The sequence below is a fragment of the Globicephala melas genome, chromosome 1, assembly GCF_963455315.2.
Source record: "Globicephala melas chromosome 1, mGloMel1.2, whole genome shotgun sequence".
NCBI lineage: Eukaryota > Metazoa > Chordata > Mammalia > Artiodactyla > Delphinidae > Globicephala > Globicephala melas.
In genome coordinates this window covers 135601392-135628829 of record NC_083314.1, presented here as the reverse complement: position 1 = coordinate 135628829, position 27438 = coordinate 135601392, and the positions used below count along the sequence as shown (strand labels likewise).

Below are 27438 nucleotides of genomic sequence, written 5' to 3'. Positions count from 1 at the left end.
AAGACAAATGGGATCTAATGTAGAGTTTTAAGGAGGGGAGTGACCCAAATGGATCTGCATTTGCAAAAGACACCTCTGATGGCTGGGTGAAGGAGGTATTGTAGCAGGTAAGATTGGGTGCTGCTAGAACAGTTGGGAGGTGATTAGAGAAATCCAAGGGAAAAAATTAACAGCCTGAAGTAGAGTAATGACAGGTCTGCCTCCAAAGCTCACATTCTTTCCATGCTAATGCTGGTTTTCTTCTCTATTTGTTTGTTTGTACAATGTCTCATTCCACAAAGGATATGGCATGACTTTCACAAATTCACAAGTACAGTTAGTGAATATGAATCCCGGTCTGCAAAGTCAGGTATATAAAAAGTATTGTATTCCTTTGTTTTCTATATGTCAAACTTAATATCTAATCCAAGCCCACTCCTACTGGGTAGGTGGGCTGGCCACCCTTCCCACCTGGCGTCTTGCCACTTTTGTGAGCTCTGCTTCCCTCTGCTCTCTCTAAGGCCACAGATCCAAAGACTATGAGAATCACTTTGGCTTCTGGAGGAAATCCTCCTCTTTCCAAGTTTCCCTCAAAAGCCCTTTCTCTCCATGCAGGACACTTAGCTCATCCTCCTTAAAGATTTTAGGCTTTTCTAAATGAATCCAGAAAGGGAAGTCAACCATAATTTTATCACCTGTAAAGCAAGAAAGCACAGAACTTGCATGCTACTTTCAGAGAAGAAGGAAGAAAAGAAAAGTCATGAATTAACATGTCAAAAATGGTCCTGTCATGATATCATGTGATTATTTCACATATAAGTAATTCATGGAGAAGGGAAAATAAAATAAAATGAAATTAGTGAGACAGCTAGTGCTTTGAAAGCCACAACGTCAGCTCTGAGCTATCTAGTGACCAAAGCAAAAATGAAGACACAAACTAATATTGCAACTGCTCATGGCATCCACTAAAGAAAGCACATCTGTTTTTCAGAAGCAACATGGTTTTACCTACCCCTGGGATGAGAGGAAAGCTTCTCCACTGGATCCTTATGGAGTAGACACTGCATAATGCAGGCACCACCATGTTCAACAACATCCTTCCAATAATTACTTTTGTCTGATAACAATATAGACAGCAGAGACTTAAAAAAAAAAAACACCTTATAAATGGTCTCTGCGCTCAGCGTGCCCTGGACTAGTCAGGAACACAGATAAACAGACAATTGCCGCATGTTGTTAAAGTACCATGGTGGAGGTGTTGTACAAAGAGCAAAGGAAACACTTTTTCAAGTTCCTAGAAGAAGGAAGGATAGAGGGAGCCCAGCACCCAAAGATCATGGGGGCTGGGATGAGGATGGAAAATGCTCAGGTCATAATAAATAGAAAAAATACAATCTCACATTCAAAACAAACTTATACAAAATACTGAAAGGAAGTACACTAAATTACTAGTTGTTATTACCAGGTGATCATATTGTAGATGATTTTTTATATTTTGCCTTGAGCTTATCTATATTTTCAAATTTTATGATAAGAAAGTTATTAATAGTTAGAGACTAGTTTTAGCTGTAACAGAAGACCCAAAAAAAGCAGTTTTTAGTTTCTGTCACACATGATGTAATCCAGAATGAAATGATATGAGGTCTGGGATTTGCTTCAAAATAATGTGGGGCAGAGGAAAAGTGGACAGGGGCATAGATGAGTCAAGACTTGTCATGAGTTGCTAATTGTTTAAACTGGATGATGGATGGGTACCTGGGGATTCATTATGCTGTTCTCTATTTTAATATATTCTTTAAATTTTGTATAATAAAAAACTGAAAAAGCAAACAAATAAATAAGGAAAGTGACCTTGGCACATTAACCCCTCCCTGGTTCTGTTCACTCAATTGTAAAATAGAAACAATAAAAACACCCACTGCATAAGATAGTTGTGTGGATTAAATGAGTGAACATGTGTAAATTGCTCATAACAGTACCCAAGACTTAATTCATAACTATGATTGTATTATGATTGCTTAAACCAGGGACACAATGACCTCTTCAAGATCTCAGTTTCCATCTTTCTCCTCTGCCATCTCACGTGTGTTACCTGCTTTCATGGTTATGCGATGCTGAAGCTGTTCTAGGCATCACCTCCTTCTGTCGCCATGTCTAGAAGCAGAAAAGAGGTGAGGGTCTTTTTTGGTGTCCTCTTTTAAGACTCAGGAAACTTTCCAAGAAATCCCCTAACATGTTTCCCTTTCCTGTACTTCTCATTGGCCGGAATTGCATCATGTACCCATGCCTAAACGAGTCACTTGCCAAGGGGATGGATCTGCCAGGTGAGCTTAAACTAATCAAAAACTTATACCCTGGAGCTTTGTGAGGGTCCCTATAGTATACGGTACACAAATGCCAGAAGGAAGAAAACCATGGCTCTGTTAGGAAGGAAAAAAGTGAAAAAGTGGCTAATGGACAGTCAACAGATAGTAATTTCTCATGCCATGTTAGAAAACAGTGAGTAGTTTTGTGGGTCTGGTGCCTAAGATAATGTAAAGAACAGGAAAAGAGATGTCAGGTGATGGCAGGTGATAGACTGGGTGCCAGGCAGGAAACACTGCATTTTTTTCCTATAGGGAGTGGAGAGCCAGGAAGACTGAGGCACAGAAACTAAGGAAAGCACAATAAGGAAAAATATTACTAATTTTATTTTAACTCTGAATTTTCCTGAAGATGGTGTGTAATTCTATGCACATCATATGCAAATGCACTTATTACTCCCTCAAATATTTTACACAATTGGATGTGGTCTTTGCAAAAACAAACAAACAAAAACAAACAAACAAACTAAAACTTGGTGGAAATAATGGACTAGTGGACTCAGCAGTAATATCTCTAAGCAGGGAAACAAGTTAGCCTTGGATTTGATATTTACATCTTAACTTCATTTTCTACTAAGACCTTTTTATTTTTTTAGCTTCTCTACTAAGTTCTTTTATGATTTGCCTTCAAGGACCTGGTGAATATCCATAGTCCCACCCCAGTGTCTACCCTAGGTGCTGAGTGTAATCATGTGAAGATGAATTCCACATGAGTCTTTTGAAGAAGACAGAGCCTTTTAAGATATCATTTAATTACAAGTGAGAAATGCATTATTTGATTCATTAAAGAAGACCATCAGGCACAGAGGCTGAACTCAAGCTGATGAAGGCTTTTCAAATTAAGATGCTGGGAGCTTCATTATTGGAATAAGTGTTGCTTACTGGAGGGCCTGCACATGTGATGAAATGCAAATGGGTCAGGAAGGAGAAATTAGGAAGTATGCTTGTCACTTATGAGACGTTCTTGTATTTCTGAACAAGAAAGCATGATATCAGCCAGATCTTAGCTGAAAAAGGGAAGCTTATGATTTTTGTCTCCATGAAAGTCAAGCTGCCCCTTCTCCTCCATTGGCAGAAGTAGTGTACAATGAGAAAGGTAGTAAGTGCTTCCCATAGATCTGGTATGTATGAAAATGAGGATGTTCTTCTTGATGCACAGAACCTTGCATAAGTTAAGTATATACTCGAATTTGTTGAATAAATGAATATTACCAACCCTGGTGTAAGCCAAATTCCAAGCCTGAGCAACTGAAAAATCAAAGTATATATTACATGGATCGCTAATTGTATCCTTCTTGTTATGTATAGAGGCTTTTAATTTAAAGCCTCTGTATGCAGTTACTATTCTAGGCACTGGGAACACAATATTGAATAAAACAGCAAAACTCTCTTTTCCCTTGGAGTTTACATTCTGATGGAGGATGATATAAAACAAACAAGATAAACATGTAATATATATCTTATGTGTAGGTAGTGATAGATGCTAAAGAGATAAATAAAGTAATTAAGGGGACTAGGGAAATTGGAAGGTGGTCAGGAAGAATTGCAAATTTCATATGTGGCCAGGGAAGGTCTCAGTTACATGATGACTGATAACCATTAATATCATAGTCCTGTTGATCAATATTTCTGGTTCTTCTTCTGGGCACATGATAGATTATATTTCCTTGCTACTTTGGAATTAGAGATGCCCAGTCACTTGCTTTGGCTGATAAAATATGAGTAGAAGTGATTTGTGCCATTTTGGCACATAAGCTTTAAGAGCTAGTATAAGATTCTTCATGCTTTTCCTTCCCCCGTGCCACAGCAATGGTCCAAAAGTGCTGTTCCATCATCTTGGGACCTGGAGTGAGGATAACATGGGGCAGAGCCCAGCCACCCCAAAATGGACATGCATTATGACTTGTTTTAAGCTGCTGAGTTTCAGGGGTACTTGTTACTGAAGCATAACCTAGCCCAACCTATCTGATACAATGAAAATTGATTAAAGACCTGAAGGAAGTTGAGGAGTAAGAAGTGTGAATATTTAGGGAGGAGCACTCCCAGCATGGGTAATAGTGCAAATGCCTCAAAGTGGGAATATGCTTAGCATTTTAGAGTCAAATGAGTGAGGAAATACAGTAGTAGAAGATGCAATATGAGAAATTATGGGCCTCCAGATCATATCGGGTTTTGTGTACCACTGTAAAGATTTTTATTTTTTTCTGTAAGTGAAATGTCAGTCATTAGAAAAAGAATAACATGATCTGACTTAAAATTTTTAAAAACATTCTACTTTGTTGTTGGGGATAAATTGAAGTGGGAGTAAGATAGGAGCAGGGAGAACAGTAAGGAGGCTTTTGCTTTAAATCTAGGTGAGAGAGGAGAGTTGCTTGACTCACTGTAGTAGCTGTGGAGGTGGTGAGAAATGGTTGGATTCTGGATATATTTTTTATATAAAGCTGATATAATTTGCTGGTGGATCAGATACAGGTTGGAAGAAAAAGAATGGAGTCAAGGATGACTCCAAGATTTTTGCCATAAGTAAATGGAAGGCTAGAGTTGCTATTTCCTGAAATGGAGAAGACTGTGGTAAGTTTGTTGGGGAAAGCACAGGACCTCAATTCTGGACAATGTTGAGTTTGGGATGCTCTTTAGACTCCCAAGTAGAGATGTTGAGTAGACAGGTCCATGATGGAAACATAAATCTGGGGTCCACTGGTGTGTAGATAGTATTTAAAATTATGAGGCTCGATAATAGCACCAAGGGGAAAAGAGTGGAGAGAAAGGCATGGAGGGCTAAGGATTGAGCTTCTTAACTGAATGCTAAGAGATCAGGGAGATGAGGAGAAACAGCAAAGCAGGATAAGAAGGAGCTGCTAATGGGTAAGAAAAACAACAAGAAAGTGCATTGAAGAAAGACGTTCAGCATGTTAAATTCTACAGAAAGGTCAAATGAGATGAGGTCAGAGAATTGAGCATGGGATTTAGAAAATAGTGGTCATTTGTAACCTTGATAAAAACAGTTTGCCTGGAGTGATGTGCCAACAGCCTGATTAGACTATGCTCAAGAGATAATAGAAGAAAAGAAATGGTGACAACTCCTTCAAGGAATTTTGAAAAGGAAGTAATAAAAAATTAAAAAAAGGAGCCTTACTGGACAAGAAATGGAGTCAAGAGAAGATTGGGAAACAGATGGGAGAACTAACAGCAATTGTGTAGGCAAATGGAAAAGATCTACTAGAGAGGAAAAGATTGATAATGCTAGAGAGACAGGGGAGATTGCAGGAGCAGTGTTCCCACATAGACAAGAGGAGATGAGACCTAGTGCACAAACAGAGGGGATGGCTTTTGCTAGGAGTTCATCTGGGAGAAATATGCACAGATGCAGAGAGGTGGTTGCATATGGAGATGGGAGCATGTGCAAGTTATTATCTGAGTGCCTGTGTTCTTAGTGACATTGGAAGCAAGCTCATGAGCTCAGAGTAATGGTGGCATTTAAGGAGAGATGAAAAGGTATAAAATGGTGGTTGAGGAGAGTGGGAAAGTGAATGGAATCAGAAAATAGACTGTGACTGCCAGGCAGCATTGAAGTGAGTAAACAAGAATTCAAGGGAGACCAATGAACATGTTAGTGTGGTTTTCTTGGGCCACTTTCAGCTGTGTGGGTAGATAAAGAGATGGGTTTACACAGGGTGGTGGTTTGCCATAGCAGTCTGATGAGGAAACAAAGGGGCAAGACAGCTGAGGATTTATGCAAGGGTGCAATGGTGTCATAATTAGCGATGGAATTTAAGTTGACCATTGAGGAAATGAGCAGGGTTAGTTATTATAAAATACATTAGGATCAATGAATTGTGAAAACAGTAGTAGTGGCCACGGCTAACTGAATGCCTACAATGTACCATCACTGGGGTAGGTGCTTAACATTAATTAATGCTAATTTACAACAACCTTGTAAGGTGGGTTTTTTTTTTTTATAAATTTATTTATTTATTTTTGGCTGTGTTGGGTCTTCGTTTCTGTGCGAGGGCTTTCTCCAGTTGCGGAGAGCGGGGTCCGCTCTTCATCGCAGTGCGCGGGCCTCTCACTGTCACGGCCTCTCCCATTGCAGAGCACAGGCTCCAGACGCACAGGCTCAGTAGTTGTGGCTCACGGGCTTAGTTGCTCCGTGGCATGTGGGATCTTCCCAGACCAGGGCTCGAACCCGTGTCCCCTGCATTGGCAGGCGGATTCTCAACCACTGCGCCACCAGGGAAGCCCGTAAGGTGGGTTTTATAATTCCAAATGTATAGATTGCTAACAGACTGACCTCACATATTGTGACCACAAGTGAAGCAATAAGAGATAGTTGAAACTCAATCAGTTATCATTTCAATATCAAATACACAATGCATATATTCAATATCAATAACAAGGGTTATGTGACTCTAGGAACCTGGAAAAAATGGGAAGGTACTTACAGATGTTAAGGTTTTGCCAAAGAAATGCAAAACCCAACCAAGAGACTGACTTGGGCAAGAGTTACAGGCTTCCTAGAGCATACACAAAGAAATGTGTATAAATTGACTGCAGGGACGAGAGCAACACAAATAGCCACTTCTTGAAATTGATCTGCAACTATGAATAAAGTTCAGCACATCCAAGCAGAGTCAACAGGAATCCAGTCAGCATCCTGGCTGAACTCTGGAGTCTTTGGTGACAAACAAGCAAACTCAGAAAGGCAACCCACGTATGACATGGGGAGATATACTGGTTTTCTAAGTGAGTTGTGAGAGGAGTCAGTCCAGGTAGCTGAAGTTCCAGGTCTCTCAGTTGAAAGAAACCTCAGTGACTTTTGATGATATTTGTCTAAACAAATAGAGAATTGTTAAATATTAGTCTTTAAGGCTGAGGAATCTATGCAAGTTTTACATATTTCTAATGTTTACATGACTTTGGCCAAACAAAGTGACAGACTTGTGAATCCAACTTACATTATGTAATTGAATACCTGATTAAACTTGTGATTTTCATTTGAAGTCTCACTAAGTTTATCTACTATATTAGAATATCTGAGAGTTACAGTTACCCACATTTCTAAGCTTAATTTATTAGACTTAAGGGTTTTTTTTAATTAAGGAAATTTTATTTGTTGTCAGACAACTGAAATCCCTAAGAAAGGGATGAAATACATTAAACTTATAAGTGCACTTTAAAATATTTGAAGACGTTTAATTAACCAAGTTTGTAAATGAAAGTCAAATGCTAGTCATAGGCTTCTTAAAAAGTTATTGTTAAAATTTACCAGCCTTATCTCACTCCCTCTTGAGAGAGCACCAGAATCACAACTAACCGCTGAACAATCATTGACAGGAATACACTGGAACTCACCAAAAAAGATACCTCACATCCAAAGACATGTTGGGTGACTGTTTGGGTGATTGGTTGGGTGACTCGCAAACTGGAGAACAATTATACCACAGAAGTCCACCCACTGGAATGAAGGTTCTGAGTCCCATATCAGGCTTCCCAACCTGGGGTCCTGCAATGGGAGGAAGAATTCCCACAGAATCAGACTTTGAAGGCTAGTGGGATTTGATTGCAGGACTGCAACAGGACTGGGGGAAACAGAGACTGCACTCTTGGAAGGCACACACAAAGTAGCGTGTGCATGAGGACCCAGGGGGAAGGAGCAGCGACCCCATAGGAGACTGAAGCGGACACAACTGCTAGTGTTGGAGGGTCTCCTACAGAGGCGGGGGGGTGGCTGTGGCTCACCACAGGGACAAAGACACTGGCAGCAGAAGTTCTGGGAAGTACCACTTGGTGTGAGCCCTCCCAGAGTCCTCCATTAGCCCCACCAAAGAGCCTGTAGGCTCTAGTGCTGGGTTGCCTCAGGCCAAACGACTAACAGGGAGGGAACCTAGCCCCCGCACATCAGCAGACAAATGGATTAAAGTTTTACTGAGCTCTGCCCACCAGAGCAACACTCAGCTCTACCCACCACCAGTCCCTCCCATCAGGAAGCTTGCATAAGCCTCTTAGAGAGCCTCATCCACCAGAGGGCAGACAGCAGAAGCAAAAAGAACTACAATCCTGAAGCCTGTGGAACGAAAACCAGATTCACAGAAAGATAGAAAAATGAAAAGGCAGAGGGCTATGTACCAGATGAAGAAACAAGATAAAACCCCAGAAAAACAACTAAATGAAGTGGAGATAGGCAACCTTCCAGAAAAAGAATTCAGAATAATGATAGTGAAGATGATACAGGACGTTGGAAAAAGAATGGAGAAAAAGAGTGAGAAGATGCAATAAGTGTTTAACAAAGATCTAGAAGAATTAAATAACAAACACCCAGAAGAATTAAAGAACAAACAAACAGAGATGAACAATACAATAACTGAAAAGAAAAATACACTAGAAGCAATCAATGGCAGAATAACTTAAGCAGAAGAAAGGATAAGTGACCTGGAAGATAGAATGGTGGAATCACTGCCACAGAACAGAATAAAGAAAAAAGAGTGAAAAGAAGTGAACACAGCCTAAGAGACCTCTGTGAAAACATTAAACACACCAACATTTGCATTATAGGGGTCCCAGAAGGAGAAGAGAGAGAGAGAAAGGAACCAAGAAAATATTCAAAGAGATTATCATCAAAAACTTCCCTAGGGCTTCACTGGTGGCACAGTGGTTGAGAGTTGTCCCCTGCCTGCCGATGCAGGGGACACGGGTTCGTGTCCCAGTCCAGGAAGATCCCACATGCCACGGAGCAGCTGGGCCCATGAGCCATGGCTGCTGAGCCTGCGCGTCCAGAGCCTGTGCTCCGCAATGGGAGAGGCCACAACAGTGAGAGGCCCACGTACTGCAAAAAAAACCCCAAAAACTTCCCTAACATGGGAAAGGAAATAGCCACCCAAGTCCAAGAAACACAGAGAGTCCCAGGCAGAATAAACCCAAGGAGAAACATGCAAAGACATATAGTAATCAAATTGACAAAAATTAAAGAAAAATCATTAAAAGCAACAAGGGGGCTTCCCTGGTGGCTCAGTGGTTGAGAGTCTGCCTGCCAGTGCAGGGGACACGGGTTCAAGTCCTGGTCTGGGAGAATCCCACATGCTGTGGAGCAACTGGGCCCATGAGCCACAACTACTGAGCCTGTGCATCTGGAGTCTGTGCTCTGCAACAAGAGAGGCCGCGATAGTGAGAGGCCTGCACACCGTGATTAAGAGTGGCCCCCCACTCACCGCAACTAGAGAAAGCCCTCACACAGAAACAAAGACCCAACACAGCAAAAATAAATAAATAAATAAATAAAAATTAAAAGCAACAAGGAAAAAATGACAAATAACATACAAGGGAACTCCCATAAGGTTAACAGCTGATTTCTCAGCAGAAACTCTATAAGCCAGAGGGGAGTGGAACAATATATTTAAAGTCATGAAACAGAAGAGCCTACAACCAAGATTACTCTACCCAGCAAGGATCTCATTCAGATTTGATGGAGAAATCAAAAGCTTTACAGATAAGCAAAAGCTAAGAGAATTCAGCACCACCAAACCAGCTCTACAATAAATGCTAAAGGACCTTCTCTAAGTGGGAAACACAAGAGAAGCAAAGGACCTACAAAAACAAAGTCAAGACAATTAAGGAAATGGTAATAGGAATATACATATTGATAATTACCTTAAATGTGAATGGATTAAATGCTTCAACCAAAAGACACAGGCTCGCTGAATGGATAAAAAATAAGGCCCATACATATGCTGTCTACAAGAGACCCACTTCAGACCTAGGGACACATACAAACTGAAAGTGAGGGGATGGAAAAAGATACTCCATGCAAGTGGAAATCAAAAGAAAGCTGGAGTAGCAATACCCATATCAGATAAAATAGACATTAAAATAAAGAATGTTATAGGAGACAAGGAAGGATACCACATAACGATGAAGGGACCAATCCAAGAAGAAGATATAACAATTATATATGCACCCAACATAGGAGCACCTCAATACATAAAGCAAATGCTAACAGCTGTTAAAGAGGAAATCGACAGTAACACAATAATAGTGGGGGACTTTAACACCTCACCTACACCAATGGACAGATCATCCAGACAGAAAATTAATCAGGAAACACAAGCTTTAAATGACACAATAGACCAGACAGATTTAATGGATATTTATAGGACATTCCATCTGAAAACAGCAGATTACACTTTCTTCTCAAGTGCACAAGGAACATTCACCAGGATAGATCACATCTTGGGTCACAAATCAAGCCTTGGTAAATTTAAGGAAATTCAAATTGTATGAAGCATCTTTTCTGACCACAACGTAACGAGATTAGAAATAAACTACAGGGAAAAAAATGTAAAAATCACAAACACATGAGGCTAAACACTATGTTATGAAATAACCAAGAGATCACTGAAGAAATCAAAGAGGAAATCAAAAATTACCTAGAAACAAATGACAATAAAAACACGACAACCCAAAACCTATGGGATGCAGCAAAAGCAGTTCTAAGAAGGAAGTTTATAGCAATACAATCTTACCTCAAGAAACAAGAAAAATCTCAAATAAACAACCCAACCTTACACCTAAAGGAACTACAGAAAGAAGAACAAACAAAATCCGAAGGTAGTAGAAGGAAAGAAATCATAGATCAGAGCAGAAATAAATGAAATAGAAACAAAGAAGACAATAACAAAGATCAAGAAAACTAAAAGCTGGTTCTTTGAGACGATAAACAAAATTGATAAACCTTTAGCCAGACTCATCAAGAAAAAGAGGGAGAGGACTCACATCAATAAAATTAGAAATGAAAAAGGAGATGTTACAATGGACACCACAGAAATACAAAGCATCATAAGAGACAACTACAAGCAAATCTATTCCAATAAAATGGACAACCTGGAAGAAATGGTCAACTTCTTAGAAAGGTATAACCTTCCAAGGCTGAATCAGGAAGAAATAGAAAATATGAGCAGAACAATCACAAGTAATGAAATTGAAACTGTGGTTAAAAACCTTTCAACAAACAAATGTCCAGGACCAGAAGGCTTCACAGGTGAATTCTATCAAACATTTAGAGAAGAGCTAACACCCATCCTTCTCAAACTATTCCAAAAAATTGCAGAGGAAGGAACACTCCCAAACTCATTCTACAAGGCCACCATCACCCTGATACCAAAACCAGACAAAGATATCACACACACACACAAAAATGACAGACCAATATCACTGATGAATATAGATGCAAAAACCCTCAACCAAATACTAGTAAATAGAATCCAACAACACATTAAAAGGATCATACATCACGATCAAGTGGAAATTATCCCAGAGATGCAAGGATTCTTCAATATACGTAAATCAATCAGTGTGATATTCCATATTAACAAACTGAAGAATAAAAACCAAATGATCATCTCAATAGATAAAGAAAATCTTCTGACAAAAGTTAACACCCATTTATGAGAAAATATCTCCAGAAAGTGGGCATAGAGGGAAACTACCTCAACATAATAAAGGCCATATATGACAAACCCACAGCAAACATCATTCTCAATGGTGAAAAACTGAAAGCATTACCTCTTAGATCAGGAACAAGAGAAGGATGTCCACTCTCACCAATATTATTCAACATAGTTTTGGAAGTCCTAGCCATGGCAATCAGAGAAGAAAAAGAAATAAAAGGAAAACAAATTGGAAAAGTAGAAGTAATACTGTCACTGCTTGCAGATGACATGATACTATACATAGATAATCCTAAAGATGCCATCAGAAAACTACTAGAGCTAATCAATGAATTTGGTAAAGTTGCAGGATACAAAATTAATGCACAGAAATCTCTTGCCATCCTATACATTAACAACAAAAGATCAGAAAGAGAAATTAAGGAAACAACCTCATTCACTATTGCAACAAAAAGAATAAAATACCTAGGAATAAATCTACCTATGGAGACAAAAGACCTGTACTCAGAAAACTATAAGGCACTGATGAAAGAAATCAAAGATGATACAAACAGATGGAGAGGTATACCATGTTCTTGGATTGGAAGAATCGATACTGTGAAAATGACTCTACTACCCAAAGCAATCTACAGATTCAATGCAATCCCTATCAAACTACCAATGGCAGTTTTCACAGAAGTAGAACAAAAATTTCACAATTTGTATGGAAACACAAAAGACCCCGAATAGCCAAAGCAATCTTGAGAACGAAAAATGGAGCTGGAGGAATCAGGCTCCCTGACTTCAGACTATACTACAAAGTTACAGTAATCAAGACAATATGGTAGTGGTACAAAAACAGAAATATAGATCAATGGAACAGGATAGAAAGCCCAGAGATAAACCCATGCACCTATGGTCAACTAATCTATGACAATGGAGGCAAGCATATACAATGGAGAAAAGAGAGCCTCTTCAATAAGTGGTGCTGGGAAAACTGGACAGCTGCATGTAAAAGAATGAAAGTAAAACACTCCCTAACACCATACACAAAAATAAACTCAAAATGGATTAAAGAGCTAAATGTAAGACTGGATACTATAAAACTCTTAGAGGAAAACATAGGAAGAACACTCCTTGACATAAATCACAGCAAGGTCTTTTTTGACCCACCTCCTAGAGAAATGGAAATAAAAACAAAAATTAACAAATGGGACCTAATGAAACTTAAAAGCTTTCGCACATCAAAGGAAGCTATAAACAAAACGAAAACACAACCCTCGGAATGGGAGAAAATGCTTGCATACGAATCAACGGACAAAAGATTAATCTCCAAAATATATATGCAGCTCAATATTAAAAAAAACAAACAACCTTATCCAAAAATGGGCAGAAAACCTAAATAGACATTTCTCCAAAGAAGACATATAGATGGCCAAGAGGCACATGAAAAGCTGCTCGACATAACTAATTATTAGAGAAATGCAGATCAAAACTACAATAAGGTATCACCTCACACAGGTCAGAATGGGCAGCATCAGAAAATCTTCAAACAACAAATGCTGGAGAAGGTGTGGAGAAAAGGGGACCCTCTTGCAGTGTTGGTGGGAATGTAAATTGATACAGCCACTCTGGAGAACATTATGGAGGTTCCTTAAAAAACTAAAAATAGAATTAACATATGGCCCGGCAATCCCACTACTAGGCATATACCCAGAGAAAACCATAATTCAAAAAGACACATGCACCCCAATGTTCATTGCAGCACTATTTACAATAACCAGGTCATGGAAGCAGCCTAAATGCCCATCGACAGATGAATGGATAAAGAAGATACAATGGAATATCACTCAGCCATAAAAAGGAATTAAATCAGGTCATTTGTGGAGATGTGGATGGACCTAGAGTCTGTCATACAGAGTGAAGTAAGTCAGAAAGAGAAAAACAAATATCGTATATTAACGCATATATGTGGACTCTAGAAAAATGGTACAGATGTACCAGTTTGCAAGGCAGAAATAGAGACACAGATGTAGAGAATGAACGTAGGGGCACAAAGGCAGGAAAGTGGGGGGAGGGGGGTGGTGGGATGAATTGGGAGATTGGGATTGACATGTATACATCAATATGTTTAAAACAGATAACTAAAAAAACCTGCTGTATAAAAAATAAATAAAATTCTAAATAAATAAATAAGATAAAATTTTAAAAAATGTTTACTAGCCTTATAAATGGATTAATAAGATTTGAAGCCGAACTTAAAAGCTTAAAGAACAATTCAAGTTTTCAATTTGTAACTTTAATTTTAAAAATTAATTAAAAAAACCAAAACTAAGCCTCTGATTAATCTTTCTATGCACTAAAACTTCCCTTGAGGATGCCAAAAAAACTCCTAGCAACAGAGATGAGGAAACTGTGGCAGGCAGTTACTAAGTGGCAGAGCTGGGATCTGGAGTCCTGGAGCTGCAAAAACTTTTATGCTTTTATCATCACTCTTCATCGCCTTCTCCTGACAAATAATTAGACAACAGTAACATGCAATTAACATAAAGACTTGAAGGGTTCATTCTTTCTCCCATGTCCTGCAATGCCTCAGGGTTATAATTATATAATTATCCCACAGTACAGAGTGAGGTGGAGTAGGTGTTTAAGGATTGGACTGAATTAGTATGACTTTAATTATAACATACCCTGGAAATGGCTTTTCTTACTAAATCCCTAGTAAGACGGGGCTGAGGGCTCCCGTCTTGTGCAGGAACTTCTGGGCAGGCACAGAGTCACCTGCACCTTCAGACCCGTCTGCGACCACGGGTAGAATACAGTGAACTTGGGAGCTGCAGCAGTCCATTCACCCTGATGCTCCTCCTTGGCCATGGCCTTCTCAGCATGGCCTGTTCTTCCTTTTCAGTCTCTCTGGCACCTCTGTAGAAGCAGAGATCAGGCGTGACTTCCCACGGTGTGCACACGGGATGGTACCACCCATGTGCAGAACTTCCTGGGCCAGGATCCACCACCTCAGACCCACTGAGTGAACTCCCTTGTTGCTGCAAGGATGGCAGTGTCCACAGGGGGCAGAGGAGAGTCTGTGTTACAGGGAGCAGTGGTAGGTGGGTTAATGTACAACACCTCTGTGAGAAGCTGGTCGTCAGCCCTGGGATCAGTAACGTCCAGAAGATGCGGCCTCTGGAAGGCTGCCTGGATCTGTTAGTGAAGGTTCCAGGAGTGAAGCGGACAGCAATAGGAGTGGCTCCAGTGACAGCAGCCAACTTCAGCACAGCCCTCTGGCCAGTGTTCCTGGAGGATATGACACTGATCAGTCAGTTTTTAAATGGTAACAATGGCACAACAAGCAGCAGAAGCTTCTCCCAGGTCCCCTTCAGATCTATAATGTAGATGCCGTCACTTTTCCTTTAGGAGATGTATTGTTCCATCTGGAAGTCAAGGTTGGTACCACCTAAGTGGGTTCCTGCTGCTTGGAATTTGAGGACATCCTCCTCCTTCATCTGTGGGATATCAAGGGTTCTAAACTTTGTGAACGTTTCCCTTTAAGTTACAATGAGAACCCAAGACAATGCTGTACGAACTCCTCTCCGGGTAAGTGAGGAAAGGCTGCATTACCTTTCATTGGTAAGTCTGAAGTTTTCTTCATCTATCAACAAGCATGGGATCTTGAGAGCAAAATGGATCCAGAAGGAAAATGTCACTTTCAGTTATAACATCAAGTTTCATTGAGCCTAAACCAAAGTTTCAGTCTCACTCCCAAGTTAAAATTTCTGTTTTTCCCAACATCCCCTGATTTGCAACCCTCAACATAGGCCTGAGTCATGGGCAGGAATCTTCAGCGGCGAATGAGAAGTGTATGTCTGGGTGTATTCTCCTCACTTCTACTGGATCTCCAGATTTGGAGCAAAAGAGAGGGGAAGAGGAAGAAGAGAGAGAAACATCCTTTCCTAGTGCTGATGTTAATGTTTTATGTCTCCCTCGGCTACTCCTGCCTGTCTCTAGAGGCTTCCATACCCTGGTCTTTGGCCAGTTGCCTGTGGATTACTTGGAGGCACCCTGAGGACCTACACACTGTGCAGCCCCTGACATTCATGTGAGTGACACACAGTCCAGCTGATATCTTGCCCTCCTCCACTCTCAGCTTTTGCAATCACCTTACTGCCATTTTCTGCTGGGATGACCTTCAAGGGACTTTAAATCCAGTTACCTTCAAAATATCCTCTGGGCCCATGGAAAACTCAGGCATCCCTCCCATGCTGAATAGTGGTGTCACTGCTCCTCTGTGGCTTTTTCTCCTTACCCTGCTGTTGCCAACTCTCCTCTGGCTCACACCTTCAGGGTGCTCAGACAAGCCATGCTGAGCTCACATATGCCCCCACCTACAGGGAAGGGATCATGTGTCAAAATCCCAAGAACTTTCTCACTCTCCTCTGCTTGGGAGGCAGCATCTTCATGGGCCTGAGACTGTCTATAACTCAGCCAGCATCCAGAGAGGAGTGAGAAGCCAGGTTCCTCTTCTTGCAGGAATCCCCGATTTCTTGGAGTGGTTCTATTAGAGCTAGTCTCATCTGACCTGAGAAGTGAGTAACTCATGGGGAACGGAGGAGTGATGACACAACAGTTCATATGCAGCCAACAACTCATTAGTAAGAAGTTCCTACTTAATCAAACTGAATTTGAATTTCTTACTTTTTCTTATATAGGTGGTGGGATATTGCAAGGCTATCTGGTCTACCTTTTAACAGCGTCTGCATATGTACCTAGCATCTACATTTTAGAATGTGAGGGTTCTTTCAGCTTTGCATCTGTACCCAAAGTCCATGACAAGAGGAGCCCCATTTAACATCCTGTTAAATAAATTTAAATATATATAATATAATATTTTACCAAATTTGGATCATATATTTTATAACTTCCTTTTTCTTACTTAAAGATGTATTGCAAAATTTCCCTTGTTACGAAATGTGCTCTGAGATGTTATTTTTAATACCTGTGAGAGGGAGACAGTCTCTCACAGCGTCAGTTGTATTCAGGCTGGGTCTAAAAGGGTGAGTCACAGTTTTCTAGGGAGAGAAAAGGGAAACCTCTATTAAAAGATAAAGAATCAAGAAAGAACATCAAATGTTTTGGGAACTGGGAGGAGGAGGAAGGGACTTGATTTACACAATCTTGTGAAATTGGAGGGTAAATACTTATTACTGCTATGATTAACATTACTATTATGATTCATTTTATTTTCAAAAGAGGAAACTGAGGCTTAGAGTAAGAGATCTGTCAGTGGTAAAGCCAGAATTCAAAGTTAAGACTTCTGGAACCTAAGAGGAAACTGAATATAAGAAGGAAAGTTAGAAATCTAGGAGCCCAAAGTCATGACAAGGAGAAGGGGTACACTAGAAGTGAGAGGGTGAGAAGGGAAGGAAAACCCTCTCTCCGTTTCCAGTTCAATCCCCTTTGTTCTCAGAGAGGCCTGGGAAGTTGACCACCAACTTCCCTCATCTGATGAGTAAAGTGTAATAAATGTATGCTTTTCCTTTTTGTAGAAATGTGAAGTCATTTCCAAAATTAGCCCTGTCCAACTGTTAAAATCCCCAAGTTCCCAAACTCTCCTAACAGGAAACAAGCAGTGGACATCCAGATGTTTCTCCTCCCAGTGTTTGTGTACTGTTTGCATTTATCTTTTTCTTGTCAAATCATGACATTATGAAATGCTTTATTATGGTGATTGGTCATATGCACAGAAGTCCTAGCAAGGGGAACTGAGGGCAGCCTGGGTACGGGGTGACACGTATCTCCTTAGCCAATGATCCATCTCGGAAAACCATTTCTGAGAGCCACACTTCCAGCAAATGCTCAGAGTTCAGGAATTCACCAAGTATGTGACTCAGTTGAGACTCTGTTCCTTTTCTTTATGAAGAGAATTAGCACAAGGAACAACCCTGATGAACTGCCCTTTGGAGATAAGAAGGAGAAGGATCTGCCTGAAAATAATGCAATCTACCAAAGGCTGTGAATACCAGAAGGACATATTCCTGCAGGAAGAGAGGTGAATGGAAGATGGGATGGTAAATAATAAACAGACTATCAACTTGGGTATCATTAGTTATCTCTCACCTTGTGCCAAGGAGTGGGCTATAAAATGTCAGAATTTTACATACACTGCCTCTGCTAATCCTCAGAACAATCCTAAGAAGGAAGTCCTATTTTCCTGCCCTGTTTATGGATGAGGAAACGAAAACCCAAGACAGGTTAAGAAACTGAAAATGTTATACATCTAGTAAGTGGCTGAGCTGGGAATCCAACCTAGGTCTCAGTCCAAAGAGACTATGCATTTGACTTATCATTATGTTGTGAGTGATGGACATAATTCTATCATATGAAAAAAAAAAGGGGGTGGGGACACTTTTTGTTCTGATTCTCCAAGGAGGAGATGGGATTTTGCCTCAGTTTCTACCAACACCAGAACTGTCTCTGTTTTTCTCTCTTTTAGTAACATTTTAATGAGAGTCTTTCTCTTCCTTCCTCTATGGCACCATTTTGCTTAGGCATTGGGGTCACTTTGGATCACTTTTCTTGTCTTGTTTTTAAGCTGGCATTGTTTCATCATTTCTGTGAATCCCAAAGAAAGATATGAAAGGCAAACAGCACATACCTGACAGGTCACGGCGATTAGCAATGGAAACAACAGACAAACAAACAAACAGCTACAGGATTGGATCCTAGAAGCCTTTCTCCTGCCAGGTAACTGGTGACCAAAGTGATCAGACTTTCAACCCATATCACACTGGATTATTTGATCTTTTTTCCTACTTTTTAATTATGATCTTAGCCAAAACTCCATGTTCTTTGTCCCACTAGTAAAGTGAGGGAAGGAAGAAAAAACAAAGATAAATATAACCAACTTTGGATCTGCTATGTCTCATTAGCAGTTTTATGGTTTGGGTATAGAGTAATACTTAGTCCAGAGAAGGCATTTGCTCTTTCTGATTTATTTTTTAAACTAAATATTTAATTGTTTTGTCCCCTTTGGCCTCACTAGAGAAAGGTCTATATCCTCCATGCACATACTGTAAGAATGGGCATCAACAGAAGTCACACATCTGCTCACCAGACCTGCCCCTAAGTCTTCTTCTTAAGCACCAGGGGAAGAATCTCAAGTTAGTCTCCAGTTTGACTTTGCAAGAATGCTGCAGAATCCTCTGTAGTGTTTTTGCCTCTCACCTTTCTTGGGAGTTTATAGGGGGCTTTGAAGTTTCTCTGAACAAACAGGGTCTCTGTGTTTCACTATTGCTGAGCCAACCCTGGGGCCTTGGTTCCATCAGCTCCTTATTAAGTGTTTAGTAATTCCAGTTTCCACCTTTTGGTCTGGCTTGCTTTGCGCACATCTGGAGAGAATTAGCTCCCAGGCCTCTGTAACATACCCATTTTGTGGTTCTAGGGAGAATTGTGTGCTAGGGGATGTTGCTGCCATTAACGAGCTTTCTTTATGGCGTTTAACTGTAAAAGGTACCCTCATTAATATCAACAGACAAAGAGAAAGTGAGGCTATTCCACCTCTATTTAGCTCTTGCCTTCTTGACTGTGTGTGAGCCCTTCTTGCTGAAAAAGAATGAATAAATATCACGAAAATGGGAATGAAGTACAAGATAAAAAGAGTACATCATAAGAATAAAAATAACAATAATGTCCAGACACTTGAAATGAGTAGAAGTCTATCCCTGCCCGATTCATGTGACTACATGTGCCTTTTAAGCTCTTGAAATGTGGCTGGTATATATGTATTAAGGTTAACTGTAAGTATAAACCACACTCTAGATTTGGAAGACTTAGCATAAAAAATATAAAATATCTCAATAATTTTTACATAGATTATATTTTGAAATGATAATAATTTGGAGATATAAGGTTAAATTTAATTTTATCTGTTTCTTTTTAGTTATTTAATGTGGCTATTAGAAATTTTTAAATTACGTAAATGGTTCATCTGTGTGTTTTGCGTCATGTTTCTGTTAGACAGCAGTGCACTGAAGGACCAGACAAATGATTTAACAGGGTATGATTCTGGACTTCCCTGGTGGCACAGTGGTTGCGAGTCTGCCTGCCGATGCAGGGGACACGCGTTCGTGCCCCGGTCCAGGAAGATCCCACATGCCGCAGAGCGGCTGGGCCCGTGAGCCATGGCCGCTGAGCCTGCGCGTCCGGAGCCTGTGCTCCGCAACGGGAAAGGCCACAACAGTGAGAGGCCCGTGTACCGCAAAAAAAAAAAAAAAAAGAGTCCCATGACTTGGAATCCATGTGACATCAAAGTGAACAGGAAAGATGTCAAAAGAAGTATTAAGAAAATGTCATCCTGAATCTCAACAAACAGGAAAAGGTGGCTATTGGAAACTACTGACTGGTAAGCTTTTTCTCAGTACAAAATTCTAGAATCAATTATTAAGCACAACATTTATAAGCAAATTAGAAAACAAGTAGATGAGTACAAGAAACCAGCTGAGTTCACTAAAAACAAGGCATACCACAGCAAATTCATTACCATTTTTGATGAAATGGTTGCACTGACAAATCTAGGGAATTACATAAACATGCCTGATTTCAGCAAACTATTAGACAAAACTTCTCATGACATCCCTGCAGACAAATTTCAGACAGTTGTGTTGGATAATAGTCATTAGGTAATACCACAACTGGTTGAATATTTGTATTTAGTCTTTAAATTTTACCTATAGGAAGGTCTATAGGGGAGGTCACAAAACTAAAAATTAATTGAATTAATATGATGGTTATCAAAATCAATACTCAAAAGAGAATGCATCAGTAATAGGAATATGGCATACAACCACCATAAGTGTAAAGTGCTTAGCTCATAAAATGAATTGTGTGGATATAGCACTAGGGTAGCCTGGCTTGAAAATAATTAACTAATGACAAGAATTAATTTTTTTAACTAAATGTGAACTATACTTGTGGAAAACTATCACAGGAAGCAGTAGTCTCACTTTATTGTACTTAATTGGCTAAATCCAGAATATTTTGTTCAGCTCTTGGATAACTACAATGGTGGGGGGTGGACAGTCTTGACAATGAGAAAATGAAGGCCCTACATGAAGGCTGACAAAGAGGAATCATGGTGGCTGTGACATGAGAGCTGTGCTCAATGCTATCACTTGGAGAGTGTGGACATGCTGCTTTGCTACAAAATACAGGCAGATCCCAGAACAATTAGTGGAAGTTACAGGAAAGGTAGGAACAGACCATTGTGAAGAATTTTTGGAGCTCTCCATGGGGAGAGACTGTGTTCCCATGGCATTCATTAGGAATGTTAAAGAAGATACTTCTACACTGGAGGGTGATCGAAAGAAGTGAGATCTTTAAATTTCCAATTCTAGAATCAGAAATCCTATTAGTACAGGGAGTCTTTAAATACTCTACACGTTTCTGCTTTGGTGAGATCAAGCTAAGTATCATCTGGAAGTTTCTTGAAAATGATGAGGCACCAGAAATTAGACTATCAGGAAACCTTGTACGTTCTGGCTCTCTGTGTATGTTTGGGTGCGAGGATGAAGCAAAGCCCTGCTTTATAGGATTTACCAATTTCTGTGGTGTAAATACTCCTACCACAGCAAATTTTAAGCTACCCACAGTTTAACAACTGGCTCACAAATTTCCTGAAAGTTTAACATGGCTTTCACAGTCAGTATGAGCTGGCTCTAGTTATCGGCTACTAACCCATCACCTGGTGGTCAGAATGTGGTGTCAGCAAGACAGATTCGATCAATCAAATGTTGGGTATTGTTTTTTGTTTTTTCATGTTTGCTGTGGGTCACACACTATGAAAATTGTTAACATGTGACATGATATTTTCCCTCAAAGAATTTAAGGCCACCTAGTAGGGGAGGAGAATGGGTTGGGGGGACAAAGATTAACACACACAGAACAAATAGAGTATTTTAGGACATAGTACAGGAACTGACCATATAGATCTACGCTGGTAAAGCTGTGAAGGCACAAGAGCTAATGTTTATTGAGCGTTGAAATGCTCCATGTGCAGTGCGAGCCACTTTTCATAACTCAAGACTCATAATCTTAACCCTGTAAGGTTGCCATTGTGCCATTATATGAGTGAGGAACCGGAGCTCAAAAATATCAAGACGCGTGGGCTTCCCTGATGGCGCAGTGGTTGAGAGTCCGCCTGCCGGTGCAGGGGACACGGGTTCGTGCCCCGGTCCGGGAAGATCCCACAAGCCACGGAGCGGCTGGTCCCGTGAGCCATGGCCGCTGAGCCTGCGCGTCCGGAGCCTGTGCTCCACAGCGGGAGAGGCCACAACAGTGAGAGGCCCGCGTACTGCAAAAAAAAAAAAAAAAAAATCAGGACGCGAACCTGAGGCCACACCACTGGTAGGAACACAAGACCCGCTGAATCTACACATCCAGTTCATTCCACCGTTCTGTCCTTTGCCTCTTCAGGGAAGGAGGAGGTAAGCCTGGAATGGTGTGGCTCCTGGCCCTCACTGACGCAGAAAGCAAGACAAGGCTGACGGCACGGAGGTCATGCTCCCAGTCTCCACCCACGCACGCTGAAATGCTGCTCCCCTCTGCTCCATCAAACTGCCTGGGATGTCGATTTTGAGTTTTTATTAAAAGTTCCAGCTGTGTGAGTTAGGGCAGTAAATAGCTCCCTGAGCCTCAGCTCCTCTTCTTCCATAAAATGAAAGGAAATACTATCTAATTTACACTTTGCTGAGATTAAATGTGTTAATTTTACAAAACACCAAGCACAATGGCCAGCACAGAGGGAGCATTCCATAAATATTAAAATCCTTTCCCTCTACACAGCTGCATGGTTCTCTCCCTAGCTGGACTGTGGTGTGTGTCTTTACGTCTTCAGCAATTAGCACAGTGCCTGGCAGAGTCTAGGTAAGCCTTGTTCAGTTACAGCAGTGATTCATTCCTCTGGGCCCAGAAATACTTTTTACATTAAATAAAACAAATATATACACACGTGTAAAGATCCATTCCAATGCTGAGAAGTCAGTGTACACTTTTCTCGGGGCTGGTCGTTCCATACAAATGAGGACATCCTGATGGTCCGCTCTGCTCAGCCTGAAAGCTGCCTCTATCTCTTTATTAACTTCGACGAGGTGTCATCTTGCTGCCATGATCTTTCCATTCTAGGGAGTTGTTTGTCCCATTACAGTAACAAGGGATGGTGCTAGGTTGCCACTAAGAGTCCAAGGAAGAGTGTCATAATGGAGGCTAGAGTTCAAGTATGACAGCTCAAGGCAAGTTCAGTCAAGGAAACCAGTGGTGAAGGTCACGGGGCTGTTGGTGAGGCCCTCGGATTTTTACTAAGGACCTCATGTCCATCACTGCAGCCTGAGAGGTCTGACCAGTAATTGCACAGATGGGAGCCGGAAGCCTGAGGCTTGTCACGACTCCAGGGGATTTGAAGAGAACAGAAAAGTGGTTGGCAAGAGACAAACTCCATAAGATCAAGCAAAGGCACCCAACCGTGCGAATTCACTCTTTCCATTAACTCATCTCCCCCTACCCAGAGCTGCTTACCAGGGTGTGCCTATAGGCAGGCGCTGCCTCACCTGTGCACGCAGGAACCAAGTATGAAATCCACCTATGTATGTTCTGTGGAATCTGGCTCTAATTTTAGCAGACAGCACGAGCTGTCCTCTGGTTTTTATTAAAATCCATAAGTAAGAGAGTAATTCATACTCCAAAATGTTACAGACTTACTATTTACATAGGGAGACGATTGAAAACTGTTTTGTTGTTTTCTGCTTTTCTCTGTTTGGCAATTGTTCTTTAATGAGTGTGGAATACTTTCGTATTTTTAAAAAATAAACATTTTTTAAAAGAGTAAGAGTTTCATGTCAGAAACAGAAGGATAGACACAAAAATTTCTATCACTAAAGACTTTGAGAAGCATATTCCTAGAGCTCTGATGATCAGAAAGTCGACTTATTAGGGCATTTTCCTCCACTTTCTGTAAATCTGAGTAAACTTTGTTCTGGGACTGCCAACTGAAGATTGAGAAATACACATTATAATTAGAGGGATGGATAATCGGTCGAATTCCCTAGCACCTACTGCCAATTGAGTTCTAGGTGAAGTGCTTGGAAGATGATGGCTTTTCAAAAGCTGGGTTTTCTCAGCATGGAATGACAGGATATGGGACAGGTCTTGGTCCGATGTTTGTCAAGCATCAGCTGTGTGCTGAGCACTGTTCTGGACACTGAAGATATAGAGATCATTCATGTCTTCACTCTAGCTAGGAAGGTAGATATGAAAGCAATATCGCAGTACCAGGGGGTGACGTATGTACAGAGGGTGTGGTGAGTGCTCGGGGCAGGTTTCACAGAGCCTGGGACACTTCAAAAAGCTTCCTTTTAGGGTAGAAATTTGCTTAGCAGACTAGACATGGTTGGGTGGTAAAGGAGTGGTTAGAGATACAGGGAATCTGGCAGAGAGAAAAAATGAAAGTATGATCAGGACCTCGGGAAAAACTCATTTAAAATTCTCCAACACACAACAGTTCTTGTCCCAAATAAGAACTGAGGCTAGTGGGCCATTCTGAGCCCCGATTCCACCCAACACCTATTAGTCCTGCCAGGTACTCAGTATATGGTGATGATTAAAGAAAACCATGTGACATCATCTTCCAAAGTCACTTGATGATCAGAGAGTTGTCTTACTGTGGTGCTTCCTGTCTTTTTGGTGAATGTGTAGAGCAAAAGTGAAACGCCGAGGCTGCCCATTCAAGAATGAGAAATTGCGTATTAGAATTAGCCTAACAAATACTTATGTTTTGTATAACCTGTCAGAGATCCTGGAATGGCTTTTCCTGAAAGAATTTACAATCTGGACACTGTCCTACCACCTAGACAGGCGGGAAGGGAAGGGAGTGTTGCCACCAAAGTTGCTTGCTCTGTCATCGGCGGCCTTCCAGCCCAAGAAATAAAAATAATCGCAAGGTAGTTTTAATCTTTACTGAGTTCTGTTGAAACATATCAAAGAGAATCCCACATGCACAGCAAAACCTCTTGAAATCGCCTTTCCCATCTCTCTCTTGTCGTATATATCCCACGTTTATGGCCCCCTCCCCCAATCCTTTCCTCCTTCTCCCGCTATCCCTCCAAACTCTCTTAAACCCAGCGACAAGAGCACTTGTCTTCTCTCCCCCAGCTCCCGTCCCGCCTTTCTGAATTTATTCCTCCTGAGGCTGGTAGCTCCCTCTCCCTTTTCTAAAGTAAATCACTTTCACCTTTCCGGCCCTATACTCCAATCAACACCACAGTATTTTTATATTTGTGGGAGAAGTTTAATAGGCAGAATGGGGGGGATGCTTTGCAGAGGCTAGAATACCCAGGGGAATGATTTATTTTTCTTGTCATCTGAACAGCAAGCATTTGTAGCCTCTGCTGGCAAAGTTTCTCTGTGGTGGCTCCCATATTTTAGGCCTCGCTCACCCTAGAAACGTAAGCCTTCCCATATCAGAGAAGCTTGATGTAAAATGATCTCCATGAGCCTCTTTTCTGGAACTTACTTGTCTTTCCTTTTTACTCATAGAAAATTTGAGTCTCCTCTCCTTTACTCCTCAAAGGTGGCTAACTATAAGAATATTATTCATGATACCACAAAAAAAGAAGCAGACACACATGTAGAGAACAAACTAGTGGTTACCAGTGGGGAGAGGGAAAGGGGGTGCTATATAGGGGTAGGGGATTAAGAAGTACAAATTATTAGGTATAAAATAAGCTACAGGGCTTCCCTGGTGGCACAGTGGTTAAGAATACGCCTGCCAATGCAGGGGACATGGGTTTGAGCCCTGGTCCGGGAAGATCCCACATGCCGCAGAGCAACTAAGCCTGTGTGCCACAACTACTGAGCCTGCGCTCTAGAGCCCGTGAGCCGCAACTACTGAGCCCGCATGCTGCAACTAGTGAAGGCCGTGCACCGAGAGCCTGTGCTCCGTAACAAGAGAAGCCACCGCGATGAGAAGCCCGTCACCGCAACTAGAGAAAGCCCGTGCGCAGCAACGAAGACCCAACGCAGCCAAAAATAAATAAATAAATAAATTTATTTAAAAAATAAAAAATAAAATAAGCTACAAGGATATATTGTACAATACAAGAAGCATAGCCAATCTTTTATAATAACTATAAATGGAATATAACCTTTAAAAATTGTGAGTCACTATATTGTACACCTGTAACTTATATAATATTGTACATCAACTTCAGTTAAAAAAAAGACACTGTTCATCCCCACAAACCCCAAGGGCAGGGGCCTCGTCCATTAGCGCTGTCCGTGGAAAATGCCACGCACACATTTCTTACTGTAGTTAGTATTTGTTGAAGTGGATCGAACGTGAGCATAAGTTTCTCAAAGGGTCTTTTAGCCTGTTGTCACTGACGTGAAACCTGGAGCACACACGATGTATCTCCCCATGTCTCAAGCCACCCTAAGAATGGGTGACCTGGAAGCAGTCTTCCCCTCACGGGGTTTCCTCCGATATCAACACTGCAAGCCGAGGGTCTTTAAGGACAGAAAAAAGCCATTTGCTTTTCCTTTCCTCTGAAAAGCGACCAGGTGCAAAGTTTTCCACCCAACTCCTGACTTCTCCGAGCCCACTCTGGCATTTGAAGAGTTAATCTGTTGCCACCTAGTGGCTCTCGGCCAACCTGCGGGACCCCCAGCTCACAGAGGAGGAGGGGCGAGGGTGGTGGGGTGAGGTTGCCTTGGTGAAGGGACAAGGTTCCACGGCGGCTTTGTCTTCCCACCCCCGAGTACTACTTAGAGGGGTTGGCTTTTTGAAAACATATTCCCTTTCTCCTCTCCCTCCCTCCCTCCCCTGCAACTGGGGCCTGTTTCCGCTAGACCTGAGGCAAAGCAGTAGTGCAGGCTAGGATTTCTTGCAAGTTTTCCGCTGTGGGGTGCCGCAACAGCTGTGACCCTGGCTTGATTTTGATGTAGACTTCAAGGGCACCGTCCCCAGCAGGGGGAACATTTTTACCTCAGGAGCCTATTCACATTGGTAGCCTTGGCAGGGAAAGTTCCAGAAGCTTTGATTACACAAATACCTCTGCTAAGTACAGGCCCAGTCTTGGCAACCTGTGGAGAGAGAATGTGCACGTGGGCTGATTAAACCAAACGACCGTTTCCTTTGCTGGGGCGGGGGCTGAGGGTCTTCAGCTTGGAAATGATTTTTTCCTTGGCTGTGTTGCCTGGAAACTTGGAGGGTTTAATTAGGACTGGGGAGGTTTTGGGCTTCTGCAGCTGCCTGTGCTCTCCCCCAGGGTTACTGAGTGTGTGTGTGTGTGTGTGTGTGTGTGTGTGTGTGTGTCCGGCAGTGCAGGCCAAAGCCGTCTGGAGAAGTAAATTGTGTACCACGGCAAATGTGACCCTTTTTATTTCAATTGATTTTAGTTAACAACTTTGAACCTTGTAAACCACAGAGAGGCTGCGTGCGGTTTACATATCGCGTATTGGAGCTGGACAACTAGGTGGAAGTGGTAGCTCTTACCTTCTTACCTACATCCATCAAGGGCCAATCTTTGAAAAGTTTTCTCAATGTTCCCAAGTATGTCCAGGAAGAACGGCCCTGGGTCCATGTCTCCCTGGCTCTGTGAGTTCCAAGGGAGAAGTAAGGCAGAGCCCAGTCT

The 27438-nt window shown here is 41.4% G+C and overlaps 1 pseudogene; it reads right to left on the bottom strand.

Annotated features, from left to right (window-relative positions):
• Positions 1-14471: 14471 nt before the first annotated feature.
• On the bottom strand, positions 14472-27387 carry LOC115860507 (small ribosomal subunit protein uS2-like; annotated as a pseudogene).
• Between the last annotated feature and the right edge of the window lie 51 nt (positions 27388-27438).